Source organism: Eubalaena glacialis, chromosome 4 (assembly GCF_028564815.1).
Source record: "Eubalaena glacialis isolate mEubGla1 chromosome 4, mEubGla1.1.hap2.+ XY, whole genome shotgun sequence".
Taxonomy (NCBI): Eukaryota; Metazoa; Chordata; class Mammalia; order Artiodactyla; family Balaenidae; genus Eubalaena; species Eubalaena glacialis.
Window position 1 is genome coordinate 180,216,347 of NC_083719.1, and position 12,789 is coordinate 180,229,135.

Sequence of the window (12,789 nt, forward strand, 5' to 3'; positions counted from 1 at the left end):
CACATCCTGTTTTCAAGCACCTTCCCCCATACCCTAGGTTAACTATAAATTGTCCAAATGGCCCCTGGGGGTGTGGAGTGAGTCTGTGAATGCTTCTGGGTCACTGTCCAACTGATCCCACCCTGTGAGCAAGTTACCCTCTAATAAACGGATCTATTGATTATATGGAGCTGCCTGCCTTGTTTTTCGGTCTCAAGATGCCTTCTCATTTCGGTGGTCTCTTTTCATTCTCTCCATCCTCCAACAACTGTCCTTTAAAGAAGGGCTTATTACTACAATTCCCAAGAGGAGGGGCATGCCATGCCATGCACGGCCACACGGGAGGGGGGCACCAGGACTGGTCAGAAGGAGTGAGGGAAAAGCATGGGCCAGAGCCTTTGTTATGGTTTTTGCTGGAAGGAATGGGAGAGGCAGGGGAGGCCAGCAGAGCAAGCTAAGAATTGGATGGTTTAAATAATTTCAGTGGGGGACTTCCCTGGTGGTCCAGTGGTTAAGAATCCGCCTTCCAATGCAGGGGACGTGGGTTTGATCCCTGGTGGGGGAACTAAGATCCCACATGCCGTGGGATCACAACTGAGCCGGCAGGCTGAAACTAGGGAGAGAAGCCCATGCGCCACAACAAAAGATCCCGCATGCTGCAAGGAAGATCCTGCGTGCTGCAACTAAGACCCAACGCAGCCAACAATTAAATAAATATATAAATAAATAAATATGTTTTAAAAGGCATTTAAATAAATAATAAGTAAATAATTTCAGTGGGTTCTAGGCTCTAGGGGTGGTCCCTAGTTGCATGTTACATGGTCCTGGGATGATTTAGGGCAGGGGGAATATTGGTGTAGGGTCCCAGGGTTTAGATAAAGGAGGTGATCGGATTGGCTGGTTTGCATATGAGAAGTGGGCTCCCAGGCATGTGGTTTGCTATCTCTAGGAACTAGCTAACCCTGAGAGGGGCGGTCTTTCCCCAGGTTTGCAAGACCTAAGATGTCAAAGCATCATAAAATGTAGAAAATAAAAAACATGTTTAATACACCCTCCCATGGGAATTCCCTGGCTGTCCAGTGGTTAAGATCCAAGCTCTCACTGCCAAGGCTCCGGGGTTCAATCCCTGGTCAGAGAACTAAAATCTCACAAGCCACGCAGCATGGCCAAAAAAAACCCCAAAAAACAAAACAAACTAGAAATACACCATCCCATGAAGGTAAGGTATCATTTATCGAGTGCTTGCTTATTGCATGTCAGGTACTGTGCTCAGTCCTTCATGTACAGACTCCTATCAGCAGCCCAGTAAGAAAGGCACAGAGGAGGAAACTTAGGCACAGAGAAGTTAAGTTGCCCAAAGCCACACAGCTAATGAAGTAGCAAAACTTGAGTAATCTTATTCCATGATCTTAACCATTATGTGAATTTGCTTTGTTGACATGGAACATTATGTGAAAGGATGGCCCAGTAACTGTGCTCCATTAGACAAAAAAATTTTTTTAGTTTATTGAGGCATAATTAATGTATAACAAACCACATGTTTAAGTAATTTGATGACTTTTGACATGTGTACACTCGTAAAACCATCACTACAATCAAAATAACAAACATTTCCATCACCCCCAAAAGTTTCCTTGTGGCCCCTCATAACCCTCCCTCCGATCCTGTCCCCAGGCAACCACTGATCTTTCTGTCGCTATAGATTATTTTGCTTTTCCTAGGATATTATATAAATGGAATCATATAGTGTGTTATTTTCTCTGTGTGTGTAGGAGGGGTCTTGTTTCTTTCACCCAGCATAATAATTTTGAGATTTATCCAGACTGTTGCAGGGATCAAAAATTTGTTCCCAGGAATTCCCTGGCAGTCCAGTGGTTAGGACTCCGTGCTTCCACTGTAGGGGGCCCCGGTTTGATCCCTGGTGGTCGGGGGAACTAAGATCCCGCATGCCCTGCAGCGTGGCCAAAAAAATAAAAAACAAAAAACTTAAGAAAAAAATTTGTTCCTGAGTAGTATTCCATCATACGGCTAGAGACAACTTGTTATCCATTCACCTATGGATGGTTATTTGCGTTTAAACATATAATTCTTGAGCAGAAATTAACACAACATTGTAAATCAACTATACTTCAATTAAAAAAGTAAAGTATAAAATAAGCCTTGGGACTTCCCTGGTGGTCCAGTGGTTAAGACTCTGCAGTCCCAGTGCAGGGGGCCCGTGTTCGATCCCTGGTCGGGGAACTAAAGATCTCACATGCTACAACTAAAGATCCCGCATGCTGCAACTAAGACCCGGTGCAGCCAAATAAATAAATAAGTAAATATTTTTTTAAAAGAGCCTTAAAAAACATATACTTTCTGGTTAACAAGAAATTTTCCTGATGTTGAAAATAATACCTGCTTGTAAATAATTTTAACATTACAGAAATTGAATCTATTTCTAATCCCTGGTCCCACAGGGAATCATTGTAAAAAGTTCGGCTTATCGTCTTCTAAAACTTGCTTTGTCTTGTTGACTGAAAAAAAAATGCACAATGTGAGACTTGTGAGTTAAGTTTTATTAGGGACAAAATGAGGACTATAGCCCAGGAGACAGCCTCTCAGATAGCTCTGAGGAACTGTTCCCAAGAGGTAGGGGAGGAGGTCAGTATACATATGACTTTAACGAAGGGGGATACGTGCAATCAAGCACACATTTGGTAGAAGGTTGCTGCTAGTCGCAAGGAGCAGATGTCTCCGTTAATAATTTTAGTGCTTTTCTAAATATGAGAAGATGGAAGAAACTAGACTGATAAAATCTTCTGAAAAATCTAACTATCGGAAGACCTGTTCTGCCAGTTTTTCCCAGAGCACAGAGTGCCTCATTCCTGATCTCCACCCTGAACTCCTTTCAGGGTGTGTTGAAGGTCAGCCACTGCAGTGGCTAGTGACTTCATTCTTGTAGAACCAGAAGGCAAGTGACAATTTTTAGTTGGCAGTCTATTATTGTGACTTTGGACAAAAAACAATCACGGGCATCTCTTCATTTCCCTCCTGAGTTTGAGACCAGTCACAGGACTCAGCAATGAAAACATCAGCTTCATGGCCTATAAAAGCAGGACTGAAACACGTGGCTCCACTATGCAGCCTGGTGGGTTTTCTGATATTTCACCCCTAAATTTGCCAAACCTACTTGGGCATGGCAGAGCTGGTCAACCACAAGGCTCCTCTAGATGCTTACTGCATGGCCCCAGCCTGATCAAAATGCCCTCTCTCTGGGGCCCAGAAGACTCCAAAAGGCAGAGAGAAAGGGTGTGAACCGTTCGAACTCAGCTCCTTCTTCCAAACCCACTATTCAGATAAAGTGTGTGCATGTGTATGTGCAGAGAGGGATCAGGACTGTCGCTTCAGCTGAAATTCCCCCTCCTCGGACCCAGGGGGCCAGAGGAATGGAGTTTCTGCCCTAACTCAGACTAAAGTAGATACATACCTGTTAAAAAAATTTTTTTTTGATTTTTTAAAAAATAAATTTATTTACGTATGTATTTTTGGCTGTGTTGGGTCTTCATTGCTGCACGCGGGCTTTCTCTAGTTGCGGCGAGCTGGGGCTACTCTTTGTTGTGGTGCGTGGGCTTCTCATTGCGGTGGCTTCTCTTGTTGCAGAGCACGGGCTTTAGGCGCGTGGGCTTCAGTAGTTGTGGCACGTGGGCTCAGTAGTTGTGGCTCGAGGGCTCAGTAGTTGTGGCTCGAGGGCTTAGTTGCTCTGCGGCATGGGGGATCTTCCTGGACCAGGGATCGAACCCGTGTCCCCTGCATTGGCAGGCAGATTCTTAACCACTGCGCCACCAGGGAAGTCCCCATACCTGTTTTGTGTCTATCTCAGCCTATCGACAAGGATGCTATCAGCTAGGGATGCCTGGAGCACTCACCTGGGCCCAGACTAAATGCAGCGAGCCTCCACAGATATTTCCCCAACCTGAGTCACTGCTGTGTGGCTGGACTGGCCCTTATGGTTTCTTATTATGATTGTGATGAAATAAATTTATCTTAAGGCTGGACAAGAAAAAATTTAAACATAAGATTCTCTCTCTGCCCATTTGAGCCACTACCGCCTCTCCCTTTTGTACAATGTGCATCTGCAGTACACATTAACCAGACCTCCTTAGAAGACACAAGAATACCTGCCCACTTCCGTGGTGGCGCAGTGGTTGAGAGTCCGCCTGCCAATGCAGGGGACACGGGTTCGAGCCCTGGTCTGGGAAGATCCCACATGCCGCGGAGCAACCAGGCCCGTGAACCACAGCTACTGAGCCTGCGCATCTGGAGCCTGTGCTCCGCAACAAGAGAGGCCGCGACAGTGAGAGGCCCGCGCACCGCGATGAAGAGTGGCCCCTGCTTGCCACAATTAGAGAAATCCCTCGCACAGAAACGAAGACCCAACACAGCCAAAAATAAATAAATAAACAAATGTGGGGTTTAAAAAAAAAGAATACCTGCCCAATTGTAAAGAGCAATTTTCTCCTGGTACCAGCAAGGTAACTCCTTGGGAGATAACATTCCTTTCTTAATTAATCTTGTAAAAGGTCACAATGACTGACTATTTGCCTTGTACGTGCAGATCTGTACTTTGTGAACTCTCAGCATGTCACTTTGACGTATAACCTTTTTCTCAAAAAAATGTATATAACTGTGCTTTGACCTGTAACTGGTGGAAAAGTCCTCAGAGCTTTCTGAAAGACTGTCTCCCAGGTTATAATCCTCAGGTTGGCTAGAATAAAATTCTCTATTTCTGTATTAGATTGACTACTAATTTTTTTTTTCACTGACAATGCCAAGAAGCACGTCAGCAACAATCAACAGGGAACTTGAAAAAACAAGGTTTATGAGTCACAGGTCCTAAAAGGTACGAGGGCATGCCTAAGGTCTCAGATAGAAGGAGATAGGAAGGACAGACCTGGGTTCTGTCTTTCTTGGGGCCGAGGGTGGGGTGACAAGTATTTTAAGGTTTCACTCTGTATTGGTGAATTTAAAACGTAAGAGCAGGAACTAGGGGGCAGGAAGAGAAAAATGGGATCACTTAAACAATCAGTTATCTAGGTTGCCCAGGGATCGCTAAAAGAGGACCTTCATGGATGGGGCAGCCTGTTTTCTATCTGGTTGTTTAGCTAGTAACTGTGTTATGCAACTGGTAATACATTTATCTGAAATGGATGTCTTTGAAATAGATGCCTCAGGAATCGAAAGCTAATGTCAGCCATGTACACTGCACCTCCTTAAATGCAAAGATATTCCCTGAGCTTCTCGGGGAGAAACTCCCCCAACAAAAGAAGAGCCTTTTTCTGCCTAACTCGTTAAGATGCTTGCAGATCTCGTCGGAGTGTTCTCCCTCTTGCAATAATCATTTTGAATGAAGTCTCTCTTTACCAATGTCCAGAATTATTTTTATTTGACAATGCAGAACAAACAAACAAAAATCCTCATTTTTTAAAAATATCTATCTATTTATTTTATTATTTATTTATTTGGTTGCTCCGGGTCTTAGTTGTGGCAGGCGGGCTCCTTAGTTGTGGCATGTGAACTCTTAGTTGCAGCATGCATGTGGGACCTAATTCCCTGACCAGGGATCGAACCTGGGCCCCCTGCATTGGGATCGCGGAGTCTTAACCACTGCGCCACCAGGGAAGTCCCTCAGAGTCATTCTTGACTCCTTGCCCCCAAACTACACATCAAATCCATCAGCAGACAGTCATCGGCTCTGCCTTATTTCTAGCATCAGAGCACTGTCCCACTCCTTCCATCCTCCCCTGCCGCCTTTGTCCAGACATCTCCATCTGTCATCAGGATTATTGCCTTAACTTTCTAATTGTCCTCCCCAATTCTATATTTGCTTCCATGGAGTCACACACGAGACAGAGATCTTTTAAAAATATACATCAGATAATGTAGCTCAAAACCCTTCAGGGGCTCCCCACCGCACTCAGTGTAAAACCCAAAATTCTTACAGTTGCCCAGATGGCCCCATATGATCTGACTCTGTTACTTCTCTGATTTTATCTCCTGCTGGTCTCCAACCTTCACAATTCACTTCAACCATTTTAGGTATTGAGCTTCTGCTGTTGGTCAAAGAGGCCAAACGTTTCCTGCCTCAGGACCTTTGCATTTGCTGTTCATTCTTCCTCCAGAAATTCTCACAGTCCCCAAATTCCTTCAGCCTGATTGCTGGGGGTAATGTGGAAATACTGTGTCTAGATAGTTTTCGCATTTGCCAAGCCGTCGCTCTTCCCCGCCGCAAGCCCAAGCACTAAGCACTGCTAGAACCCAAAGGTATAGTGGTAAGGAAAAATGCTTTTTTTTTTCAATCTTTTTTCTCTTTTGTTTTTTTCTCTTTTTGTTTATTCTTTTCTTTTTTCTTTTTTAGTTTAAAAACTTTTATTATTTTTATTTATTTTTTCACTCAGATGGCATTCTCTCCCTCTCACTCTCGCAAAGGAAGAGAAGAACGATCATCAATGGCTAATGGCAGCTGCAGAAGCAACAGCAAGAACGAGCTTCATGCTCAGGACAGAACACTACACCTCTTCCTCATGGTTTCAGGTGCTCTACACATTCAGAGAAACTTCTCTAGAAACGACCTATAGAAATGATCCCTGAAAGTATAGTCTTGAAAAATGCTTTCTTAAAATGTGAACTTTCCAATACGGAAAGTTTTATGGTTGATTTCAAAGGTAGCCAGTTGAGATAGAATCTAATACCCTTGATTCCCAGCAGATGGCGGCACATCACCAGATTTGCCATGTAAATTATTCACTATAACTTCATGGGACTTCCCTGGTGGCGCAGTGGTTAAGAATTCGCCTGCCAATGGAGGAGACACGGGTTCCAGTCCTGGTCCGGAAAGATCCCACATGCCGCGGAGCAACTAAGCCCGTGCACCACAACTACTGAGCCTGCGCTCTAGAGCCTGTGAGCCACAACTACTGAGCCTGCGTGCCACAACTATTGAAGCCCATGAGCCTAGAGCCCTTACTCCGCAACAAGAGAAGCCACCGCAATGAGAAGCCTGCACACTGCAAAGAAGAGTAGCCCCTGCTCTCCGCAACTAGAGAAAGCCTGTGAGCAGCAACGAAGACCCAACGCAGCCAAAAATAAATAAATTTATTTGAAAAATATTATAACTTCATAACACAGGAATTAAGAGAAGCTGCTAACATTTGTATTCCTCTTCACCCTTCATAAGGGGAAAAATGAAAGGAATTCGTATTTGTTGAATATCCACTTTATCAGCAGGATACTCTGATTTACACCTATGATTTAAATCAGAGCACATCCCTCATCTCTCAGAACTCCCCAAAAATAATCAAATGGGAAATGAAACGAAAATTTAGATGTATGTATGTACAGCGTCTAGGAGTTAACCTAATAGAAAGATACAACCCACTGAAGAAGAAAAATTTAAACTTTAACACCCTAAAGAAGGAACAGAGTAAACAGGACGATCCCTTTGTGGACAGATACCTTCCTAAACCTGGTGTTCTGTTGTGTAAGGGTCTCGGAATGGTAGAGAAAAGGAGCAAGAAAAGCCTGTATTGGATATCCTGAGGACTGGCCAACTAGAAGCGAGGCCCCGCCCAAGCCCCGCCCTCACACCTGAACCCCTCCCCCAGGTCGGACCCGGCTTAGCCCCGCCCACCAGATCCTGTACCTACGCCCAGCCTCGCCTTCTAGGATTGGTCTTCAGCCCCGGTCACGCCCCCAGGCCTTATCTCCGCCCAGGCCACGCCCTCCAAGAATCTTTCTCCCCTCTAGCTCCGTCCACTTACCCTGGTAAGTGGCGCCAGGCTGCAGCGATTTCAGGAACGTGCCCGCCCCTCTGGCTTCTTTAGGCTCCTCCTTACGGCCCCGCCCCTTTCCGGCGCACAAAACTGGAAGCGGAAGTGGGGATCAGCGGGCCTGCAGCCGCAGCGGGCGTCAAGGCCACTCAGCAGAGGTACGGACTGCCGGGTTGGGGGGGTGGGTCAGGGTCACTGGGTAGGTTCAGTCCCGCCCCAGTAGTGCTTTTTTCCCGACCCGCTGGGGTCGGGGAAGAGCTGAAGTGGAATTACGTTCAGCTGACGCTGGGCCTCAGTTTTCTCATCTTTCAAACTGTTGTCCACCCTCCCGCCCACGAGCACAAGGCAGATGTTATAACCCAAAGGTATGGTGGGATGAGAAAATGCTTCTTTAAATGAGAACTTTCAAAACGACATGGGCATGGATGATGGCAAAAAACATACTTTGTGAAAGAAGCTGTGAAAATTAATAAATAAAACCTGACTTAAAATGGAGTCAGGAGGCCAGAAGAGGGCCCTCTCATGCCCTGCTATTCAAGGTCAATTGTATGCCCCACAAGAGGAAGCCTACCTTGCTTTCCCAAACTGGAAGCACACTTTGCTATCCTGAAGGAAGAATTTCTCCTGTCTCAGCAACAGCCCACCAGCGATGAGAAACGTGGCAGCTTAGCCAAGGAGAAGCTGTCACCACCCTGAACTCCTATTTCCTCTAGTGAGCTTTCCTTTAGGACAGCCCCTCCCAATTGTTCCCTATTCCTTATAAAAGCAGGCTCCCTTTGTTCTCTGGACATGCCTGTGGTTCACCATAGGTTGTATATCCTGAATTGCAGTTCTTTGCTGTTCCCAAATAAACTCATTTTGCTGGTAAAATAACTTGATGTTTTAATAATTTTAGGCCAACAAAGCCTTACACGAAAGAGGGTATATTATATCATTCTATTTAGATGGAGTTCTAAGAAAAACAGAGTCATCTATAGTGAAAAAATTCACAACAGGGGCTGTTGGGAGGTTTTGGATGGGAACTGACTGGGAAGGGATGTGAAGAAATTTTCTCAAGTGAGGGTAATAGTCCATCTTGATGTGGCTTTGGATTACACAGGTGTATGTATTTATCAAAATTCAGCAAATGCACACTTCAGATTTTATATTTCACTTTATGTAAATTTTTCCTCAAAATAAAATATTGTATGCAAATATTAAGCATTAATGATATACATACTGAAAAATCTAGGAAGGTGTGTACTGATGTCACAATTTGCTTTGAAAAGCATGAAGAAAAGACTGATGGGTAGATAGAAGGATGGATGGATATGTGATAATGCAGTTGTAAAATGCTAATGGCAGAATCTAGGTGGCGTGTATAAGATGTTTAGTATAAATTTTTTCCAACTTTGGTATATGTTTGAAAATTTTCACATTAAAATGTTAGGAGAAAAGCTCAATCAAAACTCTTGGGGGATATGTTATTGTTTATTCCCACTTAAGAAGAAAACACAAAAGGAAAAGTGTTGCCTACATCAAAATTAAATAAACTGTTGAAAGATAGGAGACAAACCAGGAGAAAATATATGCAGTATAAAAAAGATAAAGGAGAAAATCCAGGATATACAAGTATATAACTTACTCTTATGTATCAAGGACAAAAACACAAGCAATTCAATAGAAAACTGGCATGGAAATAGGCAATTTATAGATGAGGAAATACCGTAACCATAACAGTAAAGAGTGATCAGTTGGACCTGTAAGCCTCAAAAATAAAACAGCAAATTATTTTATCAGCAAAATCGGTTTATTTGAGAATGGCAGAGAGTTGTAATTTGGGACAACCAAGCTATGGGGAATTATGGGCAAGTACAGAGAACAAAAGGGGGGCTTGCTTTTGTTAGGTTTTAGGAGAAAACTGGGAGGGTTGTTTTGAACAAAAGTTCATTGGAGAAGAACGTTGTTTCTCATTGGCTGCAAGTGGTGGTTAGAGCATTGTTGCTGGGGCAGGGAGGTGTTGACCTGAAACAAACAGACTGCCAGATATTTCTCCAGAAAAGATGGGTTTATTTGGGATCAGCAGAGAATTGCAGTGGGGGGGTCTGCAACCATGGGGAGCCATGTGTAAGTCACTGCATGGCAAGGGAAGGAGAATATTTTTATAGAGGGGAAACGGAAGTTGGGAGGGCTATAGTAAACAAAGAGTTCATGGCTTGGGGCTTCCCTGGTGGCGCAGTGGTTAAGAATCCGCCTGCCAATGCAGGGGACACGGGTTTGAGCCCTGGTCTGGGAAGATCCCATATGCCGCAGAGCAACTAAGCCCATGCGCCACAACCACTGAGCCTGTGCTCTAGAGCCCGCGAGCCACAATTACTGAGCCCACGCGCCTAGAGCCCGTGCTCCACAACAAGAGAAGCCACCGCAGTGAGAAGCCAGCGCATGGCAACGAAGAGTAGCCCCCGCTCGCCGCAACTAGAGAAAGCCACGCACAGCAACAAAGAACCAAAGTAGCCAAAAATAAATAAATAAACTTATTTTATAAATAAATAAAAAATAAAGTTAGTTAAAAAAAAAAAAAAAAGAGTTCATGCCTTTTCATTGGCTGAGTCCTTGCCAGGAGAGAAGAGGAGTCTTCTTCTTGTCGGGCTCTGCTATCAATGCAAGTTGTGAGAACTTCCTTTTCGGTTCTCCCAACTCTATTTAATTGAGGTTACTGTTTGTTAATTTTTTACCTTGGGATCTTCCTTCCCTTTTTTTCTTTTATTTTTTTCTATTTAAAAAAAATTCTACAGTTGAAACTAACATGACATTGTAAATCAACTATACCCCCAAATAAAATGAAAATTAAATTTAAAAATTCTTCCTTTTTTTAAAAATCAGGAGATAAAATTCCTATGTGAAAAACGTCCTCCCTTGTACTGGAATAAAAGTAACATTCTTATTTTACTTCTTCCTGCCATTTATGGAGGCTGGAACAAGTGGTATGTGATTGAGAGGTCTCCATTCAGGGCTTTCTGACTCCGTTTAAAATGAGGTTTAGGGCTTCCCTGGTGGTGCAGTGGTTAAGAATCTGCCTGCCAATGCAGGGAACACAGGTTCGAGCCCTGGTCTGGGAAGATCCCACATGCCGCGGAGCAGCTAAGCCCGTGTGCCACAACTGCTGAGCCTGCGCTCTAGAGCCCGTGAGCCACAACAACTGAGCCCACATGCTACAACTACTGAAGCCCACGCGCCTAGAGCCCGTGCTTCGCAACAAGAGAAGCCACTGCAATGAGAAGCCCGTGCACTGCAAAGAAGAGTAGCCCCTGCTCGCTGCTACTAGAGAAAGCCCACACACAGCAACGAAGACCCAATGCAGCCAAAAATAAATAATTTCTTTAAAATAAATAAATAAAATGAGGTTTATTTCTTTTCACAGACGACACTAACGAACTCTCCTTATTAAAAAGACATCATTCAGAAAGGGAAAAGTAAGCTATAATGAGGGATAGGATATTTGCAACATATATATCTGAAAAGTAACAATAAGTGAATAAAGTTTGCAAATCATAAGAAAAAGACAAAGGTCTGAAGAAAAATGGGCAAGAGCCCAAGAGTAGGCAGTTCATGAAAGATTTCTGAACAATCAGTAAACACATGAAAGGACTTCCCTGGCATCTCAGTGGTTAAGACTCCACGCTTTCACTGAAGGGGGCACGGGTTTGATCCCTGGTTAGGGAACTAAGGTCCCTCATGCTGTGTGGTGTGGCAAAAAACAAAACAAACCAAAACCAAAAAACAAACAAATGAAAAGATGCTCAGTTTCAGTGATCAGTGAAATGGAAATAAAATCATGCTGAGATGCTAGTATACACCCAACACAGTGTCAAAATTTAAAGGCTGACAATATCAAGTATCGGTAGGGATGTGGAGCACCAGGAATGCTCATAGACTATGTGGGAGTGTAAATTTTTACAATCATATTCCTTCTAACCAACAGAATTTGGTTATATGCAATATGTGATACAATATGGCAGAGGTGATGGGATGCCTCTCCTGTTTTATACAATGCATTGTATTGTATAAAACTTGGTAGCAGACTTTTCTGAATCTTCCTCTGTTGCTGGCGTTGAAGAAGCAAGCTCTCATGAATCATACAGCCAAAAGGATAGTTCTACCAATGACCTGATGGAGCTTAGGAACAGATTCTTTTGCAGATGAGTCTCTGGTCAAGATCCACCCTTGGGTGACATCTGAATTGCAGCCTTGTGAAACCCTAAAACAGAGAACCCAGCTAACCTACAGAACCTGAGATAATATGTGTTGTGTAAGCCAATAAGCTTATGGTAATTTGTTACACAGCATAGAAAATTAATACAATCCATTTGGAAAACAGACCTATTATGGTAGAAGATATGCATGCCCAAGGACCCTGTAATTCCACTCTTTGGAATGTATATAACAGGCATGCTTGCACATGACCACCAAGAGCTATGTACAAAAATATTCATATATGCAGTATTTGAAATAGCCCCACACTAGAAACAATTTAAGGTCCATCATCACTGATATGGGTAAATAAATTGTGGTGTATTCAATACAACGGAATACCATACATTAATTATCAAGAATGAACTCAAGTATACACAATAATATGTACGAATCTCACGTTAAGTGAAAGAAACTAAAAATTTTTAAATGTATGGTTCCATTTCTCTAATACTCGAAAATATGCAAAATAAAACTGCAGTATTAGGAATGAATACTCGGGTAGTAAAAGTATAAAGAAAGGCAAGGAAGTGATTAACATAAAATCCAGGGATATTGCTGCCTTTGAGGTGGGGAGCTAGGCGTTTGTGATTAAGAAGGGACACATGAGATTTCTAAGGTCGTGGGGATTTTCATTTAAAAAGTATTCATCACAGTATAAATTTGTTTTTTCCTTTTTGGTGTTGTATTTCTCATTTTTAAAAAAAGGTTTAAAAAAAAATGATTGGATGAACCTCCACCCAATGTAACTTGGAAATGTAGTAGAAACATT

General features: G+C 43.2%; 1 non-coding gene across 1 annotated transcript; it reads right to left on the bottom strand.

Moving 5' to 3' along the window:
- Positions 1–6,409: 6,409 nt before the first annotated feature.
- On the bottom strand, positions 6,410–6,621 carry LOC133091638 (small nucleolar RNA U3). The gene has a single exon (XR_009700967.1). It is a non-coding gene; the product is annotated as a small nucleolar RNA U3 (small nucleolar RNA).
- Positions 6,622–12,789: the final 6,168 nt, after the last annotated feature.